Source organism: Aptenodytes patagonicus, chromosome 1, assembly GCF_965638725.1.
Source record: "Aptenodytes patagonicus chromosome 1, bAptPat1.pri.cur, whole genome shotgun sequence".
NCBI classification, from domain to species: Eukaryota; Metazoa; Chordata; class Aves; order Sphenisciformes; family Spheniscidae; genus Aptenodytes; species Aptenodytes patagonicus.
This window is the reverse complement of record NC_134949.1, coordinates 199413193-199440071: the sequence shown is the minus strand read 5'-3', so window position 1 is coordinate 199440071 and position 26879 is coordinate 199413193. Positions and strand designations below refer to the sequence as shown.

Genomic DNA, 26879 nt, shown 5'->3' with positions numbered 1-26879 from the left:
AAAGGAACATTGATGATTACCAACTCGGTAAAAGCTTTTAGTCATTGTACTCAGTGAGGCTGCCATCTCCTCAAGTTTCCATGACCACAATGCCCATGTCAATTCAGAAAACACTCACAGCACTGCCCAGAGACAAACTCTGGAAATGATCTCTAGTGAAGGAGTTGGGTTTCAGATAGCTGGATCATGAAGCAGAGAACCAGTGAAAGACTGAACAAGTCACAAAAAGCTCTCCAACCATGGACTTCCCTAAAACTCCTCCAAAATAATTGTGCTGCTATGCCAAGAGCGTTTGATCCTATCCTAACTAGAATTTCATCCATAAAAGCCAAATGGCACCCTAGGAGATTGTCCTACCAATCAAGACTTGCTCAGATGCTAAGAACACTGGAGAAAGCAACAAAAGGAAATCTCATCCCAGCACGGAGAAGTTCCTTCCTCCACCTCCCCCAAACAGGAAAAAAACAGGTCCTTTTTCAGGCCAGTAAGCCTAATGTTTGCCTGAGTGAGTGTTTCCATGTTTCCTACTTGATCTAAACTACATCTGTAAAAGCAGGGCCAGTGATTGACAGGTTTTGAATGGGAGCATGGCAGGAACAGCCTGAGCCTTCTACTGTCTGTATCCTTGAGGTATTGATGGTACCCGTCTCTCAGTTGCCTTTCTGGTATTTACATACAAGCAGGAGATCGGTGGCCTGAGTGAGTTATCTCAGTGCAATTATGTGGGGCAGTGTTTTAGCACTGAGACCTCAGGGAGAAGAGAAGGGCAAAGGGACAGTGCAGTCAGAGATCACAGGGGACACTGCACAAAATGAACAGTCACACTTAGCTCTTCTCTACCATCTCTGTCATTTGCTTATACATGGCTGCTATGGGCAGGACCACTGTTTTTTCTAAAATGGCACCCGTGATGGATTTAAATCTAGAGGTGGGACATGAATATAAACAGTAAATGTATTTTCATAAGAACAGTCCTAGAAACAGAGCTAGCACAAGACTATCCTTGATTCAGAAAGCACTCTGGCACTTACTTAAGTCTCAGTGGGGTTTAATTTGTTTTAAAGCTACTCTGAAGGCTTTGCCCTACACAGCCATTACAAGTGATGTTGTGAATGCACAGGGCATATAAAAGACTGAATATATTTGGCTTATGAAAACTTCTCATCTTTCCTTGAGTTGCACCACTTTACATGAAGCAAACCTCTAAGGAGACCATTATTTCAGGTCATTTTGTTGCCTACATTTACTTACTAGCCTTCTGTTTTACTGTTTTACATCACTCCCTGTCCATCATATCCTGAAAAGCAAAAAAACAAGACAGAAAAGAAACTACACAAAGATCTGGGTCAGACTGAGTACTACATGCTAGAATTTAGCTACAAAATTATGTATGGGATTTCAAGAAAAGTGCCCCATTTTCAGATCCTTAAATGCCAGGTGATATAAAATATTCAGAGGAGAATTTCTTCCTGCACATGCAGAGATTTCTTTTTTTACAGAGCCACTGTATAAAAGTAACTTTTAATATAAATGAAAAGCGAATTTCATTTGACATGCAAGCAGTGTGGCCAATTAAAAGGAATTAAATGTGTAGTCAGTGGATCTAACTTTGGCCTCTCTAACAAAATTTTCATGGAATTGTTCCACTTCAAGATCACATTACCACATTTAATTTTTTTTCTCCTCCCTATGACATTCATCCTGCACTATTAAATGTAAAGGAGCCTATGAGTTCACTATGTACATAAGTTAAATCCTAAGCACCTGTTTAGGAATGACAAATACGTTTTATTTCCAGAAGAATGGTGCATACCCCCTTCACCTCCATGCAAAGGGACGGAAAGCCATAGATACTGCAAGACTGGATAAGAGAACTCATGCATGCAGCTCCACATTGCAGAACTATATATACACTCATAAATAGTCACAGTTCTTCTTGTATCAGTGAGAAGTATGATCATGCTTATATAATGTGCTTAGGAGAGACTTTTAGGAAGGGGAACAAAAGATTTCAGAATAGCTGTACTTCTGTTCAGTTACCTGGTGAGCAAAGCATTGGGCTGGAATTCAAGATACCGTTGGGTGAGATTGGGTGAGTCACGTCGCCCAGTGACTCACAGAATTAGGATTGTAAAACTGATTTACCGGGGACAAGCGCTGCATGCAGAAGAGCTATTATTCTCATTCCTGCTGGGGGAAGAATGTCCAATACTGCCGTTACTGAACTTAATGAAGAAATTGCAGAGTGACCTGATTAAAAATGAAGTCAACATTCACAGGTTAGAATGGATTTCGGATTAAGCTATCGGGCCTACTTGCACATGCATCCAAGATGCACATAGGCATACTGGACTGGCTCAAAACACTGTTTTTACCCATTTTCCAAAAAAAATATGTTAAGAGCTCTAGAGATAATATCTACTAAAATTAATATATTTTAAAATTCCTTTTAGACTCAAATAGAGAAAGCCTCCACAATGAGAGACACTGTATCCTCATTACAGCACAGTAGAAAGTTTCTAACAGTCTCCATTTGCTGCTCTCAGCCTGCTTGCAAAAGATTTATGTACAGGGTAGCAATTACTTTATACCTGTTTTTTAAAAAAATCTACTTACATGCATTTTCTTCACTTTTACTCTGGTTTTGATTTATTCATTTCAACCTAATTGTGACATCAACAGAAAACTTTTTAATTGTAAGTATAGTGAAGGAAAGGTTGTGGAATCACCATAATCAAGAGTAGTTTAAGAATTTTTTATATAAACAATTATCATTAGCAACACAGGTATAGTAGGAGGCGTACTTTTTGTAAATATACTTCTTGTGGTCAGTTGGCATTATCTCTGTTCCTGGATTAAATAAGCCTAGCTCATAGTCAGGAATGCCTGTGAAGAACTAGTTTTAAACCCTGCCATGCAAAATTTTCATGAAAACTGAAGTGAACTAAGATCATAATTTGAACAAATAGTATTGAGAAAACATCCTTCTGGGGAAAAAATCACCAGACTAAAACAGTTTCCTCTTATTGCAGGCAATCAAAATAGCACCAGCAGTCTTGACTGGTATTAGATCAGACCAGAAATATCCATCACATGTTTATGTCTATGTGATGGTTAGAAAATCTGGAAATTAAATATATAGTTTTTTCTTCTTTCTTTTATATCATAGAGTACTTTGTAAATGTTCACCTTCCACTGTCGACTAATCATTGCAGCATCCAGGGAACTTTCACATGGCACATCATAGACTCCTAGTGGCAATAAACCATTGGCTTGTCCAAGACAGAAGAAATCTTTGGATCAATACTACAGGAAGAATTTGGAGACTACGTTGCACTTACTACACCATAATCAGATACTTGAATACATAGGTAGATGTCCATACAATTGCAGGTATTTAAATGTCTTTGCTGTGTTCCCTGCAATGCTTTACCCTCATCTTTAGCATGTAGCAGATGAGGTTCTCTATTGTTTTCACAGCAAAGACCAACCTGAAATGAAGTTATCAAAGTTTGAAGCTTCTGTTCAGTTATGAATGTTCGTGCTTGCATGAGTCCACCCACTGTGACTGAGAAAAAATGAGAGGGGCATGCATTTTATAAGACAGTATTTTGTTCTTAAGTGACTAAACTGTTGAGATACTGTGGACATGTATGTATATTGTGTGGTATTTGTATGTGTCTCACTACTGTGGAATAACTAAACAAAAAAAGTTTTAAAAATTTATGTGGTTACTTCATTTTTGCTTTGCCCAGAGCACAGAAATTTTCAAAATTACAGAACAGCTGCTCTTGTCTTACGAAATATTTGAAACAACTTCTAAAGAGTAAGGTAAAATGTTAAGAGATAAACAAAGTTATTGAAAGGTGACTCTATGCAAGAAAAATGACGTTTTTCTTTAACAATTTTAGTAAAAGGAAGCTCTACACAAAATTAATCTCTTCTCCCAAACTATTTGGATGCTATGAAATTCAGGGGCCAGCACTTTCCTTAGGCAGTTATTAAAAAAAAATTCCACTGGCATTTGCAGGCGTGTTCAGGTACTTGGTATCACCTGTGTGAACAATACAGATGTGATTATTTTCAAATAAAGTTCTATATCTTTTTAAGCTTTTTCTCACCGCATGCAATTTTTTCTGCATATTTAAATATGTCTTGGGCTAATGGTCTAGAAATTTTGTACCTAAAAAGTAATCTTTTACTGTTAGCTTCTTTAGCTATAAACAGCAAGCAGTATAGTACCATTTCTAAAAGTTCACTGCTTGGCTATACTATGACATTCATTTTGCAATTTAAAATATTCTTTTTTAAGCAAAAGTGAAATAATATTTACTGTATATGAATGGCAGAAGTAGCAGCACCCACATACTACAGTGTTTATTATACAGTTCACTGCTATAAGTCTAGTGCAGTCTCTGGTTTGGAAGTAACCATTGGCAATATTTTTTATATATATTGTCTTTCAGTTCTTAACTTTTCCTACTGCACACTAAAAGTACTATGAAAAATCCAAATCATGACTCTTCCTTTATGTATTTTTTCTTATTACAGTCAGTTAAGTGAAATGTACAGTTCAACCATACTCATCCGCAATTTTTATGTCCCTTCATAAAGTATGATCATTTTTTCCAGGGCAGTAGTTATTAACTACACCTTGCAAATGCATAGCCTGATGATTAGAGTGAAATACAGCCTCGTCTCCTGTAACATAAGCAATCCATTTCAGGAAGGGTGGCTTACTACCATGTTCTGCTACTGCTATGACTCCTGCTGTTTTGTCCTGCCTTCTTCCTCCTTTTTCTCTTCTCGTCATAGCGTTAACATTTATGATGAGTATAAACAGACCATACTTGGCAACTGCAAGATCCAGATGCCTTGCTTGGGAATATTTATTTCCAGTGTCTGCCTTTGCAATTTGTTCCTTCATTAGCTATGCTCCTAGCAGTGCTGACAGAGCAGAGAGGTCTATCTGGGCTGGCTGATAGGACTTCTCTCTTCCCCTGCTTCTCTATGACTCACTCTCGATTCTCAGGATGACGCATTTATCTTAATGCTCATATACAAGGTAAGAATTTCTGTTGATAATTAACTCCAGAATGTATGTGTAAATACTTTTCACCCCAATCAATCTTAAAATGGAAATATGCTTAGTTTTTATTTTACACCAATGAATAATTAAAATTTTGGATATCTATTTCTGTATTCATCCTTGTAAAACTAGATAAAATGTAGCCGATCAGTGATGGAACCCTGTCTTATAATGTGTAATTGTTAATAATAACTGTGTCATTAGGAAATGTGATTCTTCAGGGTAAACAACATCTGCTTTGGACCATTGCAGATAAGTACAATGACATCAAGAAGAAAAGGAAGAAACTGGTTAATCAGAAGTGAGACCTCTTAATTGTAGAGACATTAAGATCTAATGTGAGGAGTGCTGTTTTTAAACTAGTATCATGAGTTTAGTGGGTCAAGCATTACATTAGTCTGGGGCTCAGCAGAGCCCTGGCTGGAGTGTGTAGCTGTCATCACAATAGGAATGATGAATTTTAATGAAACATCACAGAGATTTTAAACAATGAAGCAGCAACATTCTTTTCAAGCAACTTGCATTCACTAGAGGAGAAAGCAAAGATCTGGAGTCTAATAGACTCTTCCAGACAAACCAGGATTTTATGAAATGCCAAACAGTCTTGGATGCATCAGTGGCACAGAGACAGTTTAAATTGCCTGATTGGATCCGGGAAGGTAACAGATTAAGCTACAAAGAAGTTCATCTAGAGTATGAATGGTGCACTTGTATCTTCTGTCCAGGAAGCTGAAGAGCACAATATTAGCTCTTACTATAATGTACACTGAAAGAAAACTTATACACTGAGCTACAGTACAGAGCTACTTATTTGCCTACCTTGAAACTGCTGAGAAAGGACCAGGTATGTTCTATTGGCACTTTTGCTTCACGACACAGTGAAGAAAGCAAAGCAGTACCATGTGTATAACCAATACCGTCAGAAGGCCAGCAGCATCAGCATGAAGTAAAAAGGACAAAATCTAGAAACTTTTTTCATTTTATTATAATAAACATTCTTTCAGTTTGCGTTTCCCTGAATGGTGATTTGCTGTCACATCATCCAGTTTTAGTGAGCTGATTTTATTCAAATGTGGTATACAGTGGGAATTCAGGACTTTTCATAGAACGAAAAAGGTGCAATTACCCACTAGGATGACTACTAACAAACTGGTTCATTCAATAGTTTAACCATGAAGACAGTATGTGTTAGATTATCTGATTAAAGGCTAATTGCAGTAAACATGGTGACACATGAGGACCAGAGGAACCATGTCAGGTGGTAGAACCCCAATAGCCCACCTGATGCAAAGGGAGCACCTGGACCTGGCTGCTCTCTAAGATCTTGCAGGGGAAAGATTTAATCACTGTGCGGTGTGAAACCCACCCAGAAGAGTCAAGGAGGAAAATTCACCCCAGAAAGCCATGCCAACTAGAGAGTAAAGAACTTGTGAGGTGCAGGGGGAAGAGATTGTTGGGATTGTGTAAAACTTATTATGGGGTGTTTTAGGGGGGACTGAGGAATGTGCAAAATTTATTATGGGATGTTTAGAGGAATGATCAAAAGCAGGGAAAAGAAGGAATCGTGGTGGGAGTCCATTCTTCCCAAGGATTGGGAAAAAATAAATATGGGAAAATAAAGAGACAGTGGGATAAAAGGGGCTGGTCAAGTTTAGACGGGTTGCTGGTCAGTATGTTTGTCGGACTGAGCCCTGCACTTGATCACCACAGTCTGCCCCTTCTCCTCATCAAATCCTACTTCTGACAGTCTCCTGTGTAGGTGTGCTCTCTACTCTGACTGGGTGGGATTGAATGCTAGCAAACTTCAAGCTGGCTAGCAGGCAAGTAGGGTAAGAGGTCTGAATACCAGCACTTGGAGTGGGACAGTGAGCTTAAGCAGCTTATAGGTGCAGGTGCCAGCAATGGGGGGAGACCAGGGGATCTGGGACCAGCTACTGGCTACACTGAGTGCTTAAGGCCAGCAACCAGAGGGACGTGCATGTAGAGGAGGAACAGGATCAGACCTTCTGTAGTGTTCATGTTTATGTGAGTGCTGGGTGCAAGTGCTGGTAAAGGCATTGTGTTCTGCTTGTGTTGATCTGTGTGGCCAGCCATGTTCTGTACATGTGTGTGCCCACGTGCACATATGTGTCTTTTGGGAATGCATGCTCAACATGGCAACAGGTTGGACCTGGGGACATGTAACTGCAGCCTCCCATTCATTGGGTTGGGACAGGAGGAATCTCCCTGGGTCCCATAACCAGAGTTGGCCACCTATAACAGTAACAATTATTCATCATTGATGCCCAAGAGAGAAAACTGAGGGACCTCAAGGATGCTGTACATGTCACCATTTCATTTATATTTTCACCAATTTTTTTTCTTCAGTCAAATATGACTAAAGCTTATCTGCAGTGTTCTGTAACCCTGTCAAGATTTTCAGCGAAAGACAAACTGAGCCATTGCAGGTTGAGCCTTTTTCTTTCTGAAAGAGTAATGCAAATGTGTGATGTCCCAAGGCTTTGCATGGAGAAATGTTGTCAAACAGCATGATCTATGTCAGTATGATCAAGATGCAGGGCACTGCTGGAATCAAGTGAATATTTGAATCCCAGCTCAAAACACATCAAAAGCAGAATAAGCTTTGCAATGCAGCTGCTGAGGAAAGAACCCAGCAACACAACAAAATGAGAAGCACAAAGGGGTGTTTTTTTTCAGATTATATAGCAGTGACTTGAGTTATAGACTTCACAGCATTTCTGAACTACAAGATTATCATCCCTAATGCTTTGCCACAGATATGCATGATAGAATCATATCACCTTTGCATTGTTTGTAATTAAAAATTGATTATAAGACAGGATAGGGAAGGTAGACAGTGAAACACTTCCAGGGTTAATGGTTCCTCAAAGTTTGGCAATAGTTCAGCCACGGGCTTTCTGTATGGCTTTGGCCTACTAAGCCTTCCCTCTACTTCAGCTGTTCATATACAATAATAAAGACAACACCTTGCAGTGTTAGGGAATTGACATCACTCTTTGGCATGTGTGAAGTTTTCAAACGCTACTTTGGTGAAAATCAGAACTGCTGTAGCCCATGGCTGGATTATGTTTCTGTCAATGCCAACTGAGTGGGAACTTGACTATGAATGCGTCTCAACAGTACTATAATATCAATTCTAAATTTTGCAGGTAGATGTGAGAGAAATGAGATTGAATGATGACTCCTTTCCCTTCAACGGCCAAACTGGAAAAACAATCAAACTGTTAACTTTTTGTTAAAGGATCTCTGATTTATTTTCCTTGGATGTCTTGAAGAGAAATACATACACTGACATTCTACTCTTCAAGTCTGAAGAAAAAGACGGATTATAACTTTGTGATACATGTAATTAGAATGCAAAAGACAGAAAAGAACGGTGGATTCTGAAGGGTAGTGGGTAGTCTCTCTGCTTATTTTCAGTATTAAATGACTCAGTAAATTCCTATTCTCTTAAATTCTACAGTTCCACAGGCCTGACTGAGATGTGTTTTTAACGAACTCAAAATGACAAGTTCAGCTGGGCAGAGAATCATTAGAGTGCAAAACCAGTGAAAGTTCAAGTGAATAATGAAAGTTCTTGTACAATTTGCATTAGATCCATATGCTACAGTGAGCAATAAGCAGAATTTTAACACATGTAGAGGAATTAGAAGGACTGATTACTAGTATTAGCAAGCATTTCCAGAAGATAATGATTCAGGTTTTACAGAGCTGTTTGATCTTTATTTCAAATAGAATAATAGAAGTTATGCTCCCAGCATTGAAATAGACTTCCATAAACAAAATAGAAGGTATTTTATAAATCTTCCTTTCTTGTCTAAGCCTAAATGAGTCATGACCAGTTATATTCCCACATGTCTCAGCTACCTCTGCCAAGTTGGCTTCAGGAAAAAGAAAGTATTCTGTAACTCTTCTTTTATAACAAGGGGCAAGGCAAAGAATTTGGAGTCATGGTTCCCAAAAGATAAGATGAATTTTCTCTAATTAATATGTCCATTTCCTGTCAAACAGAATTTGCTCACTCATACTAATGGAAATGTATATGTGTCTTTAGTTTCAGAGTAGCACAAAGGATTGAACATGCATTTCTAGGCTCCTTATCTCAAAAAGGAGCCAGTAGCACCGGAAAACATTCAGAGAAGGGCAGCAAAATGATTAAACTTCCAGAAGAGCTTCCAGAAGTGGAATTACTAAGTTACAAATCTTCACTCTGTAAAAGAATGACAGATGGAAGGTGTAACATAGGTCTGTGTAATTATGGGTGTCAAGAAGAGTACAGACATGGATTAATTGTTCACTGGTTTTCAGGTATGAGATCCAGGAGGAGTCCAGCGAGGGCAGTAGGAGTCAGGTTCAAGAAGAACAAGAGCTGATGAGTCTTCAGGCAGTTACTTGAGGAATTGTCCTGGTTTCGGCAGGGATAGAGTTAATTTCTTTTCTAGTAGCTGGTACAGTGTTTTGGATTTAAGATGAGAACAAAGTTGATAACGCACCGATGTTTTAGTTGTTGCTAGGTAATGCTTACACTAGCCAAGGACTTTTCAGCTTCCCATGTTCTACCGACTGAGAAGGCTGCAGGTGCACAAGAAGCTGGGAGGGGGCACAGCCAAACTGGCCAAAGGGACATTCCATACCATGTGACGTCATGCTCAGTACATAAACTGGGGAAAGCTGGCCGGGGGGGGCCGCTGCTGGGAGACTGGCTGGGCATCGGTCGGCGGGTGGTGAGCAATTGTACTGTGCATCACTTGCTTTGTGTATTATTATTATCATATTATTATTATCATTTTATTTCAATTATTAAACTGTTTTTATCTCAACCCACGAGTTTTTCTAATTTGTGCTCTTCCAATTCTCTCCCCCATCCCACCGGTTGGGGGGGAGTGAGCGAGCGGCTGCGTGGTGCTTAGTTGCCGACTGAAATTAAACCACGACAGGAATTCATTGCTGAAGGATTGTGAAGATGCTGAAAGTGTACATGGTTTACATAGAAGACTGGATGAGTTCATGAAACAAAAACCCGCAGAGGATTACAAAACACAGAGGAACCGTATCTGGCAAAGGAAGACCGTGAACTGAAAGTGGTTGGAGTCTGGGAGAGTACTACAACAAATGATGGTATACGTTTCCTCTGTTACTGTACTCCTGTCTAGAAATATGCTTTTTGCCACTGTCAAACACAAGCTACTAGGTTTAAAAGAATTTAGATAGAGGCAGTAAGGCTGTGACTGTATTAAAGTTAGTTGAAAAACCTCCATTACCTTCAACACGGGTTATTTCCTTCATGTCAGTTGTTATCTTCCAGGTTTTAATCCACCACAGTTTATGAGTTCACTGTGTTACTTCGCACAAGTAATGAGATTCACATACCCTCTACTTAGGAAATCAACACTTACTCCTAGAGATAGTAACAACACCATTTTTACAACACTTTGAAAAACACAAATTATCAAGATCAGTTGACACTTGAAATGGGAGTCTTTCACTTTCAATTGATCTTATTTGAAAAAAGGATTGTTTCCATTGCCCAGTTTCATCTCTCTGTTCAAGTAGAGTATATTCATTTTAAAAGATCTGTTACAACTCTTTCTTTATTTGGAGTCTCTCCTACTTGACTGCCAAGACTCGGTGTAGATCTTGGTCTGTGTTGCTTCTTATTCAACAGCTAGACAATATTTTGAGAATTAAGTACAATTAAGAATTTTGTATCACCCAAATACATGATTCATTTGATTCTCAAAAGCTGCCAGGACTGCTACAGTTCAGAAATTACATCCATGATACTATATAGCTGACTTTTGGTATCACTCAGCTAATGCTATTTAAGGCCCCAGTGGTATCATATTTTGTTTTCTTCGTGCTTTCCCAGGCAATTTTAAGCACATTCTCATGTATCCTTTGATTTCTTTCATGTGAAATCTCCAAGATGGTATATGGTAAAATGTCCCACCCTCTACTGCCAACACTCCAGTAAGCCAGTTTGTCCCACCACTCGTGGCACCTTTCAATCTTGACTGCTGCTAAAATATCAAAGGCATTACAACTACTCAGTAGTTGAAGTAATATCACAGCTGAAGTCAGTGGCAAAGCAAATGTTGACTTAGCTGGGTAGGGGATCACTCACAGTGCATGGAATAAATCTTTGCAGGGCCGGGGTTAAGGAAATGATAAATTAATTCATTAATCTAGGATTTATGTTTCAATGTGCCAGATACTATAGGTGAGAAAGCAATGAAGGCATACACGTGTTTAAGTACAACAGTTCTGCTACACTACAAACGCAGTTCAATAGCTCTGGTTATTGTATATCCTGAAAACTACTATTTCTCAAATTACTACTACCCACTTCACTGTCATCTACCCTAGCAAATGACAAAGCAAGTGCTTTTCTTATCTTTTTGGCTCACTGTGATCTGGCTTTACTGTACCACTCAATCTTTTAATCTTCTACTTCAAGCCACCTCTTCCCTCTTCAGCAAACCATGGTTTTATCTACTCTTAAACCCTCTCTGAAATCTCTTCGCTATTTGTCTATTCCCTGGTGTGCTTCCTCCTATTCTGTGTGTTTTATTTAAACAGTCTCTTAATGTTTTGGAATTGAACAGCTGTTAAATCTTCTTTTAAATTGGTCTTAATTACTGTTGCTTTCTGTTCTCATCTCTAATCCATTTTACACCTGTAATCCTGTAGCAATTTCTTTCCTTTTTTTTTTTTTTTAAAATAAAACTCAATACAGATATTTTGGAAATGTCCTCTTCTTGGTTTTAGCATTACAGAAAACTTTGGGGTGCCTGTACTTATCAATTTTAGTTCAGTCATGTTTCTGGCCACTACTGAAACCCAGAAAGGCAGCAGAGGAAAATGGGAGAGATGAGGCTTGCAGTTGTCACTCTTTTTGCAACTTCAGCCCTCTGATTAGGAACAGATTCATTGTCAGCAGTCTAGAGATATTAAGCTAAGATTACTTAGGATCTCTCACTCCATAAAGGACTTTCAGAGGTTGTTTCAGCCTCTAGTATACTTGAAGACAATGATTTGCCCCTGAAGAGGGCTATTCAATTTCATCGCATTGGCATTCAAGGTTTAGACAGCTGGAGGAGGAATCCCAATGCCCTCAGGTCTGTCTATGTTCCAACACTGGGACAGACCTCATGTATTTTTTTTGGTATGACACAGTAAAATAATTATAATGATTAAAAATTGAATATATGATTATAAACAACAAGGAGATAAGCAGTAAAATATTACAGGAAAGAAATGTGAAAACATGTCTGTGAAAGCCTATCACCCAATCAATGAAGAAAAGAGCCCGCTTTATGGACCTCCGCAAAAATGAGTCTGTGCTTTACTTACGTTCTTCAGAACAAGCTGCTACTGACTTCACTTGAACTAGCAAATGTATTTTGTGTACAGCTTTGGCTATCATCTTAATTTCTGACCTGGCAATCCAAGTCAAAACCTTGCATTTTATTAATTTTGTCTTGATATTAGCACTTACCCTTATTTGATCTGGGAAGTTACCAGTTCCACTGCATAAGTTATTAGCTAGCACTCAAAGGAACCGGATAAATTATCCACAGATGATAGATATTAACGATTAATGAGTCAGAAGTCATTTAGCCTTTCTGTGCCACAATTCTGAAAACTTTAAAATATTTTTTTTAAGCATATGAGATCAAGATCTGAAAAGTAATTTCTAAGGACCAGTTTGTGACTAACTGAAACATGGTTAACTAGAGAAGTCAAAGGGATTAGGTGGCTTTGTCCCCTCCAGTTCCTTTACACTCAATCACCCTGTGCAGCTACTTCACAGGTCCAGGCAAAAAAGGGGCTGCTTGTTCAGTGTTTTGTAGACGGGCGAGTACAGAGATGATCAAGAGGTTTAAGGCAAGAATATGGAATATTGGTTATGTGTTTCCTGTTTTATGTCAACAAAGGTGATTTATCAGACATTTCAAGTAACTGCTTTTCTGAACCAATCAACAAGGACCGTATTCAGGTGCATGTCACAGGGAGACTGAAACTGTTGGGCCAGGCTGATGTTTTCTAGATTGGCTTAGATGATATACACCGCTTACTCTAAAATCTCCTTTTTCATTGTGCCTGTATCCTCCTCCTCTACTTTCATTAACAGTTCTTACACTTGAGTGCAGGAGATCACAAAACACAATCAGCTCCCAGGCTTCTGCCGCTGCAATGACTCTTTGTGAAACAACCAGCAGGATTCTGAAGGATGAACTACCTTTTCTTTTTATATCATGCACGCTGTGGTTTCTACACTCAGAAGCAGGTTTCTGAGGAAGTTTTGAAGCAGCATAGCACAAAAGTATCCTGCCTTCTTTCAGAAGCTTTCCCTGACAGCTGCCATGTGCAGTTCATCTAAGGATCAAACAGTTAAAAATGTTACTGTTAGACATACATGAATGTGATGAATAGACTGCTGTGTTTTTAAATGAATGAGCTATTATTTCTACATAAAATTCTACCAAAAAAATTCCTTCTGGATAATAAACAAAGTGAAAGATACTGGCTCAGTCCTAGTCAAGCTGTATGTGCTACTAGACTTAAGAAAAAAATTCCTTAGTAGGAGCTGTGTCTAAGTTCGCACAGTGTCAGGGCTGTCAGCTCCATGCCCAGAAGTTGCTGGCTGTTAAAGAAGCCTCCACCTCCTGGGAGTCTCTAAACTTGTGAGGAAAGGAACTGCCTCTGGATGGCTTCAAATTTTCCATGTCCTGGTAGGTTGCCATTACAGTTAAATTCACAGTTCTTATTTGCTTGGGGTGGCAAGGAAGACATACTTGGCCAAGAACTGGACTCAAACACTTAGCATTTAAATCATATAAGCAAGTGCAGAGAGAGGTAAATATTCCCAGCCAACAAGATACAGATAACTCTGTGTGCACACACACAAGATAGACACTTTAATGGACTGTATTCCTGACCTCTGGAGAGCTTTTCTCTTTCACTCACCAGAACAAAAATTAACCTTTAATGTGTCTCAGTCACATAGTGCACATAAATATCTCTATATATGTAAATATACATATGTGTTCTTCTGTTATGTGTATATATAAAGATATATGTGTTATATGTATATACACACAAAAATATAAATATCTATAAGCATATTTTGGTGAATAATACAATTTGGGCATCCATAAATCTGTAAATCTTTCAGATTATGGATGTAGACACTACTATTTCCTTCAAAATTATCAAAACATGAACAGAGTTATTTACCTTTCCTATAAAACCTGGTAGTGGAATGCCCACATTGGAAATTAGCTCTACTGCAGTGTTTTGCTATTACTCGGAGAAGTTATTGAGCTGTCACAAGACATTAAGCAAAGTTGAGGAAACTGAACAAAAATTTTTATGATTCCTTCATAACACAACACCTGGTTTCACAGTTGACATAAGTAGATAAAACATTAAACAAAACCATGTTACCTTATGTTCAATGAAATATATGTGATCTACTGGAAGTATGAATAACAGCTTGAACATATTGAATATGTAATAGTACACTAGAGTTCTGCTTATAATAGAGGCTTCCAAGACTGATTTTTTTTTGCTTTGATGTGCTATCATCTTGAAATGGCAATCAGTTTTCTGGCAATTCTATAAAAAACTGTTCAGAATAGTTCCCGAATGTTTTACAAACTATTAAAACAGAGGTTTGGTTTAAAAATTAGATGTGTCATTGCCTACTTAATTTTCATTCTTAAAGCCAATTCCCCAGCAACAGAAAGATACAGGAATTCTTGTAATCAGATGCAGTGAAATTTTAGTCCTTGTCAACTACAGGAGTATACTTAAAGCAAAGATTCACTGCTTCCCTCCATGAAAAGATTCAATATATGAATCTGTGAACTGCAATAGAAAAAAGTATTTAGATACAGAATGGACAAAATAATTGAGAGCCATCCCAACATTACACAGGGCAGATGCGCGCTGCAACCATGGTAATGATGGTAAATAGATTAATGTTTTAGGCCTATACATTTTTCTAAAATACTCAGAGTAGCAAGATTTTGGACTAGATTCTCCACAACTTGTAATTGCATTGACTGCATCAGAGTGGAGAAGGAGACACAATATATTTTTCATAAACTGCTAAATTATTGAGAAGAAACAAAAAGCTGCCAGAGCATTATAATTCTCTTGGAACGAAGGGGGCAAATTTTCAGAATTACATCTTCCATCTGAACCAATGCATGTATGATTGATGAGAAGGCACAATTGTTTCATTTTGTATTTTGTAAAATTTCACACTAGGGTGCTAGAATTTCAAATTACTTTGACCATTGCCATCATTTTAAATTCACCTGTGATCTTCATATTTCTCTAAGCCCAAAGAACATACACAGTTGCAATCTAAAACAAATAAGTATGCAAATAGATTGAAAAGCAGGCAGCTTGTGGGATTTTAGGAAGCTTTACGGTATGCAAAAGCTGCTGAAAGTGTTTTTGAATATGGCATCTTTGGCTATAAAATGGACTTGTTAAATGACAGCTACCTATATAATAAAAGCATGTAATAAAAGCAGTTTTCTCAGACAGCTATGATAAAGGAATGGGAAAAAAATCAAATAATGGGTTGCATCTGTGAAAGAAAGTAACACTTCCAAAGGAGAATGCAAACATGCATAGCAGAAACATCTTTAATATAATTCTATCGTGTGAAATTGCTAAAGTGATGCTGGATTCTCTGTATGAATTTGTGTAGTATTGATACTTTTCTTTGTTATCATATATAAAATTTTCACCTGAACTTTCAAATTATATTCCTTAAACCTGGATTCAGGCAAATGTCTTATACTGAGGAAAGAAACTAAGTGAATGCTTAATGAGAAGCATCCTCTGAAGCATTGCTTTCAGTAGAACACCAAGCCTTCTTTACATTCAAATACTTTCTTGAATCAAGGTTAAATTACAAAACACAGGTAGCATCTTATTTCTTCAAACTGAATTCCATCATGTGCTGACCATAAAGCTTTGCTATTATGAGTTTTTGATTGTTTTAGGCAATTTTTATTGTAGACTTTGTTTTTAAGCAAAGGGTTTAAGGACAGAGTGTTAAAATAACAGTAAACAGGCAATTAAGGAAGAAAACACTAATGGAGTAAGATGACTAAAGTGTCATTTTGCTCCAGTATACTTGTCTACCAAATCACTATGTTTCCAGAAGGAAATCAAGCCGTGAAAGATGTCTGTTATCTAACTGTCAATGGGAATATCATGGAGAATATGAGCATGAGCTGGCCTTTTTGAATGCACTAGTGTCTCTCAACAGAGACATGGTCTTCATTGTCCTTTATTTGTATGACTGCTTTGAAATGAAAATGCCTACTGTTTTGTTAATTTTTGTTTTGAAATGTCAATATATTTCTCTCCTCCTTGAAGTCCCACTCATGCCCTCGCTACCTTGCCCAAGTCAGCAAAACTTTGGTTTTAAGAGAAACCTGGTTGTATATTATCACTGAGGAGAATTATTAAGCACCAATGATTCTTCCTGAAAATAAGGACCCTGACATGTGGGCTTTGGGTAGTGCACGATATAATGTCCTAAGTTACTTATTTCTTGAGTGTTACTAGCAGTGCCCTGAAGAACTACAGAACCTTTGAGGACTGACAAGCTAATGAGTTCCTTGAACATATCTCATCGGACAGACCTGCAGACCCACACATGGATACTGCTGGCCTAACCCTCTCCTCAGGGTTAGGTGGTTGGCTCCTCCCCAGAGACCCTGGTGCTTCCTAACACTAAAGCCAAATGAAATCCTCTTCAGTGTTACCAAGAGCTCACCTACAACTTCTGGACTTAACATATTGAGCAAGTGAGTGGGAAATCCGACATTAATAAGGGGCAAGGGTGAATGCACAAGAGCACATCAGTAAGAAAACATTAGTAAAACAGTGTGGTGCTAAGCAAGGAAATACCTTGTTATGAGAGTAAAGTCCCTTTAACAAAATACAATGACAGAATGGATTGAAGGCATACATCCAGATTGTATCTTATGCGCTGGATTTTTTTTTAATTATAAAGATTTAAAAAGCTAGGTCTTGTCTGCAGTTAACCCAAAGGAATTCTTCAGATGGAAGAAAGCTCCCACCTGGCCTAAAGCCAGCAGAGGCAGTAGCAAAATGAGGGTGGTTTCTAGGAAGTGAGTGAAGAGGAAGCACTCTGGGGATGAGTGAGAAATCTTTCTTTTATACTAATCCATCCCTACAAAATCCAGTGTGTGCTGTCAGTTAGTCCAGTAACTCAGTGCAGCTCTGAGGCTGGACTAGTGCCCGACCACTGAAATGCAACCCAGCTCACTGAGCATCCCCTGCTTCTCTCACCTGTGGACAAAGCACACTCAAAAGAAGTGAGATTTGAACCCTTGCTCGGTGTGCTTGTTTTAAGTATTGTAGAAGAAGCAAATCCTCAATTGAAAAAAAAAAGATTTGAAAAAACAAAGATTTGAAAAAAAAAGATTTTAAAAAAAAAAAGTTATGTGGAAGGTTAGTTCTACGTAAAGACACGGCAGCAATAAATGTAATCATCTCAAATCACATCAGTATTTGGTACAACTGGCCTCAGTGCATAAATAAATATGCTCAAAGTTAATATCACTAAGTTAAACAATCATGAAAATGTTTTTATGTAAGTGGGCAGACCAAAATATTATTTTGCAATTGCTCTGTACTAAGCCTGATGCCTTTTACAAGAAAATACAAGAGTAGTTATAGCCCAGGACTTAGTACAAATACCTACCTATGCCGTCAATTTGCAGTATGTGATCTCTGTGCCGTAGGTGCCAGGTTCCTAATTAGTTTTTAAAAATTGGTATAGCACATTCTTCATATTAGACTTAGGAAGCTTTATTAATCATTATGTGGCACGATGAAGTACTTCGATTTAAAACATTTGAAAAATAAAGGCAAGATTCATATTCGCTAACCTAGGAATCCAAAACACTGACATCCAAGGCCGGTTTGTCATCCCGATTTTCCTTTATTACAAATAGGAAGAAAAGTACCCCCTGCAGAGGGCAATTAATTTCCTTCAAGATAGGTCACATGAATCACCCTACGAAGTTACTAGGTTCCTTCTACAAGCTACAAAGACTAGCTTTGATTCACAGGTCTGACGTTAAGGTGTCCAGATGAATTCAAAGACAAGCAGCTACTGCCTTTTGAATGACAGTTTTGTAGCTAAGAGGCTTAAGGCAAATTAGACAACTGTTCTGTAGGCAACTTGGTTTTGGTTTTATTCATGGCCAAAATTCCTTCTGTAGGGTATCTGCTAGATAATTAAAGCCACCATAGGGAAAGCATATGTTTTTGAAACTGATGATGTTGCAGGTACAAATGTACTATAGAACGCATCAAATTTGAAAAACAAACTCACCATGCCAGCATAAACAAGTTCAAGGGATTGACTGCATCTCTAATCACTTTAAGTGATTACCATCAAAAATGAAAGGCAAACATCTCTCCCAATCTAAAACAAAATGTTGTCAGTATAAGCAAAACACAAATGGGATATTTTAGTTGTTTTCCAGTAGAAGATAGGCAGAATGTATGTAGCAGTCAGTGTTGAAGCATAGCAGAAGGATTTATTTTGAAGTGTTTTGATAATAATGAACATTTCCACATGAACAGAAATTAAAACAACTATGTCATCACTGAAAGATAATTTCTGTTGTAATTACGTATTCAGTAGACTAAGGTACATTGTGGAGATAGTGATGCTGAAAGCATTTGAAGAGAATCTGTGCTTGCTTTCCCTTGCTCCGCAGATGCAGGATGTTCTCTCTGGAGGAGAGACATCTTGCACTTGCGGGAGGCGGGATGTGAGCACCCAGAACTGTGTGTTCTTCTTTTACACGGGTCCGGCTGATGCTCCTGTTTCCCTTGGCACAGCTACAAGCTGTATTTCAGCTACCTAATCCAACCACAAACTCTTAAAAATTCTGAGAACAGACAACAGGATATTTGAATTATGTTGTAGTTATCTAGTTATGTTACAATGTCTGCATCAATACCATGAAGGTCAATAAGACCTTGAGATACCTTGGAAGAAAACAGGTGTCTATTTTCTGTCCCCTCTGAATATGTTTTTTTATTTTTTGAAACTGCTAGGGTGAGATTCATTTTGCCTTACTTTAGCTGTGTGAAATCCAACAACAACCAGCAACAATAAATACCTGATTCCTCCCACTCTATGTCAGGTGTATGAGTTAGATGGGACTAGTTTGTCCACTGGAGGTTTCTGTCTCTTTTCAGTGACTACACAAGGAACATAGATGGTTGGTTTACAACTGGCAATCAAATTTTTGGCAGCTAGGTGAAAAGAACCTGACCTTTGGTGCAAAAATCCCTTTTTAGAGCTTTTCAAGATTTGTCAGCAAAAATGTTTTTGACATAAATTACTATATACACATATACTGGGGGTAACCTTAAATCAGACACAATATGATCCTGTATCTTCGGCTACAATCCTATTGTCTGTTCCTCTACTCAAAAAATAAATTGGCCTGTTCTGCTTTTTATAATGGAAATGATAGTAGCAAATCAATGCATGAAATAAAATATTTATTAGCAAATACAAACTAAGTTTTGAAGTATACAAATTTTTAGAAAAAAATACATTTAAATACAGAAAACAATGAAATTTTCATTGGGAGTAAATTTGGTGTTCTCTCTTCTTAGTACTGTACACTCAGGTCTGACACCAAACTGCTAATCTGCTAAAGACATCTGTATGCTATGGAATATTAGTTTTCATCTTCAAAATAGAATCCTTTAGTATTCTTCCCCTGATTTAGGGCAACACAGAAGGAACACAGACAAAAGCGTGTCCATTAATCTAATGAACACAGGACTGCATTGATTTTCCTAGGACTGCAAACCTCCCTGATGTGAGTGGGTACTTTGATTAAATTATGGTTAAAGTGAGAAATTTGAATTCTCAGTCAATCCCACATGGAGTCTACTGTAGGAAGGTTCTTACTGGCAGAATGCCCATATCTTGTAAGGAGCAGCAAAGCTCTCAGGCTAGGCCAACTTCCCATCATACATTTTGGGGTAGATGTTGTATTAATGCTCCTCTCATGCTTTATGGCCCGGGTTAATAATCATCCCCACTACTTGGACTTCACTGAGAAAATTTTTGGCTCTTTGGCAGCTGCTGCCTCTCTGACGGACATGAGAACCAGACACCTGAGCTGAAAAGTGACAAATGTTTTAGGTAGTTATTGACAGTTTGCATAAGACTATATGTTTTGAAGAATCCTGTGTAAGGAAACTGGATTGCAGAGCTGACAGCTGGCAAACTCCCAGAAGCATACACCCAACAGTCAGTTTTAAGTTCATGCTGTTTACGGATTGTTTCAAAGTTAGCACAGCAGCTTGGTGCGTGTGCATGTGTATACATGGCTTTTTTAAAAAAACATGCATTTTAGCCTGATTATAGTAACCATTTGTCCTGGATCTCACTACTGACCTCTGTGCTTATTTAACCTTTATGCTGTACTACCACAGCCTGCTATGCACAGCTGGGATTCAGCTAACCTAACTTAAGAAGGCAAGTTTCTTGTCTCGGGTCTTGCTGCATAGTTAGCAAATAGAGACAGGCACCTCTAGACGATGCTTGTTCTGCTATAAAGGAGATGACAAAATACGGAGCATGGTTCACTCTCTGCTTCTGCCTTTCTCTTTCCAGGAAAGGAAGAGAGATCCTACAGTTTCACCTCAGTAAGTATTTCATGTCAGTTCAGGGTATCAGATGTAGCCAAAAAAAGGCTGGCCTGTATGCTACAAGACTAGGAGACTGGTGTCCTCCTAGAGTGGCAGTTGGCAGTCAGGGAAGATACCTTAAGCCAACTGAACTGCACCTTGCACAACTAGCTGGCACGAGGACATGAGGACCCTAGTATCTGTTTTTCCAGTCTGGTCTTGGGTGTGAATGCAGATGGCATGAGCTTTACAATTCTCTGAGCCAAGGAAGGATGTATTTTTGGTCCTAAAAACTGGTATCAGAAGGAATCACTTAAAAAAAAAAAAAAAGAAATTGAGTGTCAGGCAAATACTAATGGAAAACCAGCATGTGCTGAGCTAGGACTAGAATCATACATTAACAGAATACCAGGTTGGAAGGGACATCAAGGATCATCTGGTCCAACCTCTCATGGCAAAAGCACGGTCTAGACAAGAAGGCCCAGCACCCTGTCCAGCCGAATCTTAAGTGTCCAATGTTGGGGAATCCACCACTTCCCTGGGGACGTTATTCCAATGGCTGATTGTTCTCATTGTGAAAAATTTTCCTCTTGTGTCCAATTGGAATCTCCCCAGGAGTAACTTGTACCCATTATCCCTCGTCTTTTCCATGTGACTCCATGTAAAAAGGGAGTCTCCATCTTCTTTGCAGCCACCCTTTAAATACTGGAACATGGTGATAAGGTCTCCCCTAAGCCTTCTTTTCTCAAGGCTGAACAAACCCAGTTCTCTCAGCCTTTCCTCATATGGCAGGCTTCCCAGTCCTTTGATCGTCTTTGTGGCCCTTCTCTGGACCCTCTCCAGCCTGCCCACATCTTTTTTGTATAGCAGGGACCAAAACTGAACACAGCATTCCAGGTGTGGCCTGACAAGTGCTGAGTAGAGTGGGATAATGACTTCTTTATCTCTGCCGGTGATGCCCTTGTTGATGCAACCCAGCATCCTGTTGGCTTGCTTTGCCGCAGCAGCACACTGTTCACTCATATTGAGCTGGTTGTCCACCAGGACCACCAGGTCCCTTTCCACAGAGCTCCTCCCCAGCCAGGTAGATCCCAGCCTGTGCTGCACTCCCGGATTTTGTTTTCCCAGGTGCAAGACCTTACATTTGTCTTTGTTGAACTTCGTAAGGTTCTTGTTAGCCCACTCTTCCAGCCTATCCAGGTCTTCCTGCAGAGTGTCTCTCCCTTCCAAAGTGTCCACTTCCCCACTCAATTTGGTATCATCAGCAAACTTCATCAGGGTACACTTGATCCCATCATACAGATCACTTATGAAGATATTAAACAGCGTTGGGCCCAATACTTCCCATGGGGAAGAGCTCAGGGGCACCACCACAGGGCTTGGCCACACACAGACTGTCCATGCACCAGCAGTGGGATGGGGGCCTTTGCCTCCTGGGGAAAGGCTGCTTGCTCCTTAGAAGCTTTCAATGATATGTGGAAAGTATCTCCAGAATAATCCCGTAACCTCTGTCTCAGGAAAGCCCAGTGAAAAATCTTTCTCCATCTATTGTTCCCCTCTCTACCCATTGCATAATATACCGGATAATATTATCATAACATTCAAATAATTCATCTGACATGTACAGGTATGTGCGAAGCTTTTCAGGTGAGTGTATTGAGCAAAGGCTCAGTGACCAAGCAATTGCAGAAGCTGTCACAGACTTTAGAGGTTACATTTGACTGGTTCATACTCTTAGACATATGTAAAATTCACTCAAATTTGAGGAAGTTTTCCTGTCCCCCCTCAGCCCACATTCACTGAAAAATAGCTTAGCTGTAAAAAAAAAGGTAATTTTTATCCAAGGTTCTTTTCAGTTTTTGTCTCACACCAGTCACTGTCTAAATTAGAAATAGGTGGTTGTAAAAAAGTGTTAGAAGTACTTTGAGAATTCAAACTAAAACAGAAGTTTGAAGGGAGAAAAAAAAAACAGCCCACAACTCTAAGAAAAACCTGCTATAATAAATTTCATTTATTTGTTACTTTTGTCTGTGTTGCACACTAAAACCCTTTAATTTCTTTGCAAACTTCACTGTGCAAAGCAATTATGCCTTATATCCAGGTGTTCCTCTTTTAACAGTTTCAAATTCTATTTGACTGAAAGCTAATGCACCTATGAAGGATTTGTGCATGGATATCTGTTACAAAAAGAAGATTTAATTTGCTCAGCCTTTCTTTATGTTCATTATATAAAACTATATTAATTAATATTTATTTAATCAGGTGAATTTGTTATGCAGCAACAAATCACAGTGGACATGAGGATCCGGGCACCGTTGTTGCTGGTGTTATACTAATGCTATGCTACACTGCTTAAAGTAAAGTAGTGTAAGTGTAGTAAAGTAAGGGCAAGTCTGTCTTATCTTCCTCAGTGGATTCAGGGCTTCTAAAAAAGATGGTTTCTGAAATTTGTTTGTTGTCACAAAACATGGTGATGGAAGATTGATTTCAACCTCCTTTCAGTAATTTAAAATATTATATTTGATAAAGTAACCAGAATATAACCCAACACAACTTAAATCTGAACAGAAAAGGTAATGGTAAATCTGACACTCATAAAGCCATTAAGTGTCTGAATAGAACAATGCTTCCTCTGTTCTTGTCTGCTTTTTCTTGAAACAGGTTATAACAGTCTTTTCTTCCTGCTTCTATGTCGCCTTTCTGTAAGACAAGCTATGGTGACTTAGTCATCATTTTCAAAAGGAATTCAGTCCCTTTTAGCGCTGATTACCAGAATCACCAGAAGCAGCAGAGAGGCTACACGGGATTTTCCCTGTTGATTTTGCCACCCTTACTCCAATGAATCACGTCCCAGAAAAAGCTGACAGATTAAACAGTGTACTGGCATGGAGCCCGGTCTCAGGTGTTGGGAGGAGCAGTCACGCTCATTTTTACTTGTCATCTAAGTGAGGCAATATACACACACGTACAAAGGTGAAAGCTAATCCCTTAAGAGTTTTCTCTACATGTGTCCTCCGATATATACTTGGTGAGCTCTCCCCACTGGAGTAATGCAACTGCACTTTCATCAAGAGTGGAGCCACATTGCTCTGGACACATATTTTCAGCAGGCATACTCAAAAAGATAAGCAAAATCATACCAGATCTGTAGAGACCTCAACTGACTTAAATTTCAACTGGCAGTATTTGGCTCTAAATAAGATGAGATAAGAAGAAATGGAATTTCTTTCTGGAGCTATTTTAAGGGCAATGACTACTATATATAGACTCAGAATAAGTGGCTGAAGTTGAATTTAAAAGACAGACATGTTTTTGTTTCGCTGTTTCCAAATACAGTCTCATCTGTTCCAAAGTCTGAACAACAGATGAAAGAGAAGAAAAACTATAGTGGAGAACCCCATCCTTCTGCAAGCAAAACCAAGGTTTTTCAGTATAGAAGGCGACAACAAAGGAAAACCAAACTGTGCCATGAGAGTTTCAGCTGTTTTGATACTAAAGGACAAAGCCTATTTCCGAGTCTTGCCTGAAGAAGGGGTGTAAACTCACGTCTTCTGTAAGTCCAGAATTTCTGCTATTCTAAGACAGTTCTAAAGCAGTCTCACCTTGGTGCTTGGCTTCTCTGACTGTACATAAAACTCTTGCTTATGTAAATGAGGTTAAATTATGGAAAAAATCTGTATGTTTGCATAGATAACCTTGCTAAGGTTTCCAGGTCTGGGCTTTGGAGAAAGTAATGCTTTCAGCAAACACTGAAACGTGCTATGTCACTCCAGTACAATTAAATTTGAAATTTCAAGTAGCCTCAAGTAGTGCTGTAATGTTGGCATTTAGTTTAGTGTGTAGGACTTACAATAAACTATTTCCGATTCTGTATATACTGTATTCTATAGGAAATCTATATGTGCACTGATTCTTATAAAAAGTATTTCTTTCTCAGATGAAAGTGTTTTTATTACTTCCACCTAAAAGGTGTTTTAGCATTGGAAGAGCCATCTCACTTACAAGGTACGCTTAGAGAAATGCAAATTTTGGTTGCCATGCTAACGGGAAATCACTCAATTGAGTCCAGTAAAACAAAAGGGCATAAACGACATTTTCTTGTAAAAACAGGGAAATACTAGATTAACAAGGCTGCAGGTTTTGCCAATTGCAGCGAATTTCGCAGTTCTGCCCCTTTGTAGAGTGTGATTTTCTATCAGCGTTTAAGCCTCCAGAGCATCAGCTGCTTCTTACCAACAGGACTATGGCTTCTGTCCGATTGCCACAACAGTCAGGATCTCGCAAGTGTAAACCCAGCGCAGGGATGAATCCCACCAGCCACTTTATTTATCTGTGAGCCGTCCCACGGCTCGTTTCACCGTGCCCTCCTCCCATCTACCTGCGTTTCGTCAGGTCCCCCCCGGAGGCTTCCCGGCAGGCCCTGTGCCTTCCCAGGAGGGTCCCTGCGGACCGCACCGGCGGGGAGCGAGGTCCCTTCGAGGGGACAACGGGGACACCCCAGCTGCGGCCGCCGGTACCGAGGGGAGCAGCGGTGGCCCGCGGCGTGACCCGCCCCGCCGCGCCCCGGCTCCCCGCCAGCACCCAGCGCCGGGGCAGGAGGCGCCGCGGCGGGGCTCTCCCCCCCGACCCGTGTGCGCGGGGCCGAAAGCAGGCAGCCCCTGTGCGTGACATGCAAACTCCCGCTATTGCACCGCCGGGGGCCGGGGTGCCCCTCAGCCCCGCCCGGGCCGGCAGGAGCCGCGGGTTGGGAGGGCGGCCCGGCGAGGCTCCCACCTGCGGCCGCCCTCGCTTTTGCCCGGAGCGGATGGCAGATGCGGAGCTTCCTCCCCCGCTGCGCCGCCGGGGAGCGGTCCCCTGCCCGCTCCCTCCCCCGGGCGCTCTGCTGTCCTGCAGGTGTCACACTGCACCCAGCCACCGAGGGATGCCGCTTCCCACGGCAGCGGCTGCGAGGGAAAAAACACGTTTATTACGTACGAGGGAAAGAAAGGGATCTTAATGCTCCTCTGGGCTGTGACCAAGGAGGTGCACAATGTCGCTTTATGCTTGTGTCGGCGTAAAAGTTACCTCAGACCGTCCTAGGGACTTTTTTTTTTTTTTTTTGTAGACGGACAAGAAGGTAATCAAAGATTCAGAAAGATAATATATCAAAGTTGACGAGAACTTACTTGGTTTAGGTGCATGCGTTGACAGCCGGCATCTTCCTTCAACAGTTTTAACAGGTCACATTTTCCCTTGGAAGTAGTATCCTTTTCAATCCCTTTTGTAAGTTAAATCCCTTTAAAAGGTGTTTGTTTTATTTCACCGGCTCTCGTCCGTCTCAGCCACTTTTTCCCATTTTTACTTTATTTTCTTCGTGTTTGCCACGCGTGCAGACACTCTCGGATACACGCCCACGAGTTAGCGGGTGTCCATCACCCCCAGCCGGGGGGACCGCGCCTGCCGCCGGGCTCCGGTGCAACAGATGAGAGGCAGATTCTTCCCCGGCTGCTTAGTGCGGCATCTCCTTGCTCCCTCGGGGAGCCTCATGCTGGCTGTAAAAAGTAACAGCTCCTTTCGATGCGACGGTTCCCTGAGAGCGCAGGCTGCGCAGCATGGGGAGGGAGGAAAGACACAGAAATAAAGGCAAGAAGAGCGCAGAGGGGCAAACGCTGGGGTTTTCCGTCCTCGCCGACGCCCTCTCTCCTCGGCCGGCGGCAAGGTTTGCCTTAGCGGGCCCCCTCCCGCCGCCCTGCGCCCGGCCCGCCGCCCCCGCCGCGCTGCCCTCGCCGGCCCCCCGCGGCCGCGCCGCTCCCCTCGCCCGGCGCCCCCTGCGCGCCGCGGCGGCACCGGCGCTGCCCGCCTGCGCCCCCCTGCGGGCGCGCCGCGCACTGCGCCTCCGCGCTGGGCTCCGCGAGGCTCCGCGCACTGCCCCGGCCCGCCCCGTGGCCGGCCGCCCCCGCCCGCTCTGCCCCTTCGCGGGTGTTTGGCTGTTCAGTGTTCACCCAAACGTCTCCCCGGGGAGAGGAGGGGAGGCAGGAGCGAGAAGACACCCACCTAGAGA

General features: G+C 40.5%; 1 protein-coding gene across 1 annotated transcript in view; it reads right to left on the bottom strand.

Moving 5' to 3' along the window:
* Positions 1–26417, bottom strand: part of TRPC4 (transient receptor potential cation channel subfamily C member 4) — a 172213-nt gene extending 145796 nt beyond the window's left edge. The window contains exon 1 of the mRNA XM_076354478.1: positions 26005–26417. The gene's annotated coding sequence lies outside the window, so the exon portion shown is untranslated. The remainder of the gene's footprint in view (positions 1–26004) is intronic.
* Positions 26418–26879: the final 462 nt, after the last annotated feature.